The sequence below is a fragment of the Ailuropoda melanoleuca genome, chromosome 5 (assembly GCF_002007445.2).
Source record: "Ailuropoda melanoleuca isolate Jingjing chromosome 5, ASM200744v2, whole genome shotgun sequence".
Classification (NCBI taxonomy): Eukaryota; Metazoa; Chordata; class Mammalia; order Carnivora; family Ursidae; genus Ailuropoda; species Ailuropoda melanoleuca.
The window spans coordinates 29,071,976-29,076,232 of record NC_048222.1 but is presented as its reverse complement, the minus strand read 5'-3'; the positions used below and the strand labels follow the sequence as shown (position 1 = coordinate 29,076,232).

The 4,257-nt window shown below is 51.0% G+C and overlaps 1 long non-coding RNA gene across 1 annotated transcript; it reads right to left on the bottom strand.

Annotated features, from left to right (window-relative positions):
• Nucleotides 1-1,952: 1,952 nt before the first annotated feature.
• LOC117802215 lies at nt 1,953-4,002 on the bottom strand. Its single transcript, XR_004625277.1, has 2 exons — nt 3,750-4,002; nt 1,953-2,666 (listed from the first exon to the last, which is right to left on the bottom strand). It is a non-coding gene; the product is annotated as an uncharacterized LOC117802215 (long non-coding RNA).
• Nucleotides 4,003-4,257: the final 255 nt, after the last annotated feature.

Genomic DNA, 4,257 nt, shown 5'->3' with positions numbered 1-4,257 from the left:
TTGGGTATTTGACATACATTTTCTTTTGAAATCTTTTTTTTTTTTAAAGATTTTATTTATTTATTCGACAGAGAGAGAGACAGCCAGAGAGAGAGGGAACACAAGCAGGGGGAGTGGGAGAGGAAGAAGCAGGCTCATAGCGGAGGAGCCTGATGTGGCTCGATCCCAGATCGCTGGGATCACGCCCTGAGCTGAAGGCAGACGCTTAACCGCTGTGCCACCCAGGCGCCCCTGACATACATTTTCTTGAAAATGAATAGAAGCGAGCATGTCGCTGCAAGGAGAACAACTGTGAGTATTTGTTGCCAATGATAAAATCTGACCTTTCAAGCAAAATTTGGAATTTTGGACCACTTTTGTCTGCAGCTAGGAGCTGGACAGCTTCCTAACACTTCAAGGCCTTCTTTTCAAATGGCCAATCCATGGTATTGCAAAATCTCACACGGGTAAAAGGTCCATTCAAAGTGTAAGATAGACCAATGGATTTAATGTAACAGAATATGAGAAGTTTGTTGATAAGGTTTCAGATTCCAGACTTCAACTCACCCTCAGTTGGTAGAGCACGTGACTCTTGATTTCAGGGTCATGAGTCAAGCTCCATGTTGGACACGGAGACTACTAAATTAAAAAAAAATAAAGAAAAAAATAAAGAATCTGCGACATGTTGAGGTTTGATGTAATATCAAAGAAGAAGATCCACTGCAATGGAAGAGGCTACTAGAATTAACCCTTTCCCAGCTCCCCATCTGGGCGGGGCCAGATTTTCTTTTTCCTTTCTTTTTTTTTTTTTTAAAGATTTTATTTATTTATTTGACAGCGAGAGAGAGCGAGCACGCAAGCGGTAGAGGGAGAGGGAGAAGCAGGCTCTCCGCTGAGCAGGGAGCCTAGGTGGGACTCGATCCCAGCACCCTGAGATCATGACCCGAGCCAAAGGCAGGTGCTTAACTGACAGAGCCACCCAGGCGCCCCCAGGTTTTCTTTCTCTAATTCAACCCAAACAGCATACTGCCGGGGATGGAATATAAGAAGCCCATACAAGGATCTAGCTGTCTTCTATTAAAGAGATTTGCAAAAATGTGAAAAATTCTGCTCTTCTCTCTTTTGTTTCCCCAAATAGTCATCTTTCACAAAAATATATTACTTATGTTAACATGTACTGACTTTATTATTTTCATCTTTAAATGAGTTAATAAATGAATACTTAAAATTTTCTCCATTTTAATTTCAAATGTGGTAGGTAAAATATTGATAAACCTCCATAAACAAAAGCTCTTTGGGGTCCTAAATAATTTTTAAGAGTGCAAAGGGGTCCTGACACCCAAAGTTTTGAGTGGTCTAGTAGATGTGGGGTAGGGAACAAACACAGTGATACCCAGCCGGGTGAGGGCTAATGTGGGAGGCGGATGGACTGACTGCTGTAAGTCAGGAGGGCTCCCAGGAGGAGGTAACCTTAAAATTCAACTAGATGTGGGGCGCCTGGGTGGCCCAGTTGGTTGAGCAGCTGCCTTCAGCTCGGGTCATGATCCTGGGGTCCTGGGAGTGAGCCCCGCATCAGGTTTCCCTTCAGCAGGGAGCTTGCTTCTCCCTCTGCCTGCTGCTCCCTCTGCTCTCTTGCTCTCTGTCACATAAATAAATAAATAAATAAATAAATAAATAAATAAAATATTTTTAAAAATCCAACTCAACTAAATGCAGCTGACAGGAGATTGTCCAGGTTACTAGAACACAGGCTGGTATGAGTGTTACCAATCCATCTATCATAGCCGCTAACTCCGGAGAGAAACAGGTGAGCCCAGGTGCGCTGCTGGGGCCACCTGCTCTGGCCTGGGGAATCCCGAGAGGTCTGGAGAAATCAAAAGCAAGCTCCTGGCTGCATTTGCCAACACTGTTGCCGAACAAACTTGGATAAGCTCATTTGTCATAAATGAAGCCAATAACTCAAGAGACAGGGCTTTGGAAGAGAGAAAAGGAGAGATTTATTTCGGGTGTCGACCGCGGGGGGCAGGTAGCGGTCTCGAGCCTTAACAACTGACCTCTCAGCCCCGAGATGGATGTCTAGCGCTTTATGGGAGAGGTTCAGGGGAGAATGTGCAAGAGAGCTGGCTGAAGGTTTGAGATCCGTACGTGTTCAGTACACACAGAATCCTGGGAGGGGAGGGGACCTGTGGGGTGTGGTGTTCTGTTGCTATAAGGACTTTCCTGGCCTGGCTGTTGGGAAGTTCCAGTCCTCATAAACCAACAATTTGAGCTGTTTTCCCAGATCAAAACACTCAGGCTTTTACAGACGCTTCCCTCCTAGGGTGCTGCGTGTACCATGGACACTAGGTGGTCAGATCCAGCCGCCCCAGCACGACCCCCTCCTTCCGACCCCCGCAGAGAGGCCCGTGGGTGCCCTGTCCACCCCTGCCCCCCCCGGCCTCCAAGCCGGGGTCAGCACCCACCCACCTTGCTGGCCCCCACCTCTCCAGTACTTTGGGTAACTCTCCAGCCCCCTGCTGTCTCTGGGCTCAGGGACCGCCCTTGACCCCTGAATCTGTTGGGAACATGTCCAGCTGCAGCAGCGAGCAAGGAAGACTTGACCGTTGGCCACCTTTTTATTTTTCTCACAGAACGAGAAGTCTGGACGGCCGGCCGGCTGCCCACGGAGGTCACGTGGCCACCACCAGCTGCAAGGGAGGTTGGGAAGGGTGGTTTTACTGGTGTTCTTCCCAAGACTGGCACGAGAGCTCCTACAATTCTTGGAATTTCCTGAACGAGGAATCCACAGTGTCATCTGTTATGTTAATGAGGCAACTTTGGGACCGCACCAAAGCCTGGGGGCTGGTGGCCAGGAGACTGACACTGCGATTAGAGGGTTGAAACTTTCTGTCCTACCCTCAGACCTCCATGGAAGGGAGCCGGGAGCTGGAATCTTCAGGTAGACGTGGCCCGATTGAACTAACCGGTGGGACACCCGGCAGCTGTCACAGAGCGCTTGGTGTAGGGAAATCCCGTTGCAAATGTTGGAATTGGTGTCAGAACTGGAATTGGGTTCCGAGTGGAGCGTGGGCGGGCAAGCAGGCCTGATGGGCACAAATACCTACTCTTGGAGAACTCTGCTCCCCTGGGTCCCTGCCTGCGGAAGCCTCCGAAATTGTTTTGAACCACTGACTTCTCTCCTGGGCTCCTGGTCAGTGATTCCAGTGGCCTGGTCTGGTTTCCCCTTCAAACCACAGGTCCCAACGCCCTCCAAGCAAGCCGAGCTCTCTTCCTGGGTCGGTAGCCCTGCAGTTCTCTTGGTTGGCCACGTTGGAAACAGGACATCCGATGATGTCTTCTCGTCCCGACTCCCGCCGCCCCATCCCAGCTCCGCCGTGTGCCATCTCTCTCTCTTGCTTCTCTCCCCGCTCCATTGGGCCAGCTCTGTGGGGGACACTCATCTCCCTGCTCCCAGTACTTCCTTCTGCTCTGGGCCCCCATCACGTGGCCCCAGCGGGCTCTTCTGGCCTCTTACCCCGTCTGATATACATACACCTCTGAACCTGGTGGGGACAGGTGTGCAATTGTGCACACATATATATACACGTACCGTGTACCGTGCTCTGTTCTAGCTTCGGTGGGCCATCCACCATCCTCACTCTGCGAACACCTCTTAGAACTTTCTTGCCTTTACATCTTTGTCTGCACTCTGCTCAGGACTGGGAATGCTCTTCCCTCTCGCGTCCTAGTTCAGATACTTTGGCTTCAAAGAGCAGAGACACTCAAATTACCTTAATCAAAGGTTTGTTGAAGGATGTATGTCCACTGGAGCCCGAGGCCCCCTCGATGAGTGTCTCCAGTCCTGGCTGGGCACTGCTGCCTCTGCATGGTCCCCTCTCCTTGCACCACCAGGCGGCTGCCTGCTCCCCCGTCCTCATAGAATGTGCTGTCGTGTGGGTTTGATCGCACAGGGCCCACCGTGGCCTCTCCCGTACATCCTCTGCCCCTCCTGCACGGATAACTGCCGTGTCTACTGCATTTGGGTCAAGATCCTGAGCAGATTCCAGCACAAGCCACAAAGGTCAAGGCTGCTTCTGTCACTAGTGCTTAGCTGCCCCCAGTCAGGTGCTTGCTCTGGTCCACTCAGGGCAGGCATGAGATCATGTGGTCCTCACCAGGCTGACCTTCCCAAGGGCTGAGGCGGAGCCGTGGGGGCAGGGGGTGATGACCCTCAGCCATCCTGTCCCCATGTCCCCAAGTCCTCTGCTCTGTCAAAGCCCGTCTCAAATATAATCTCCT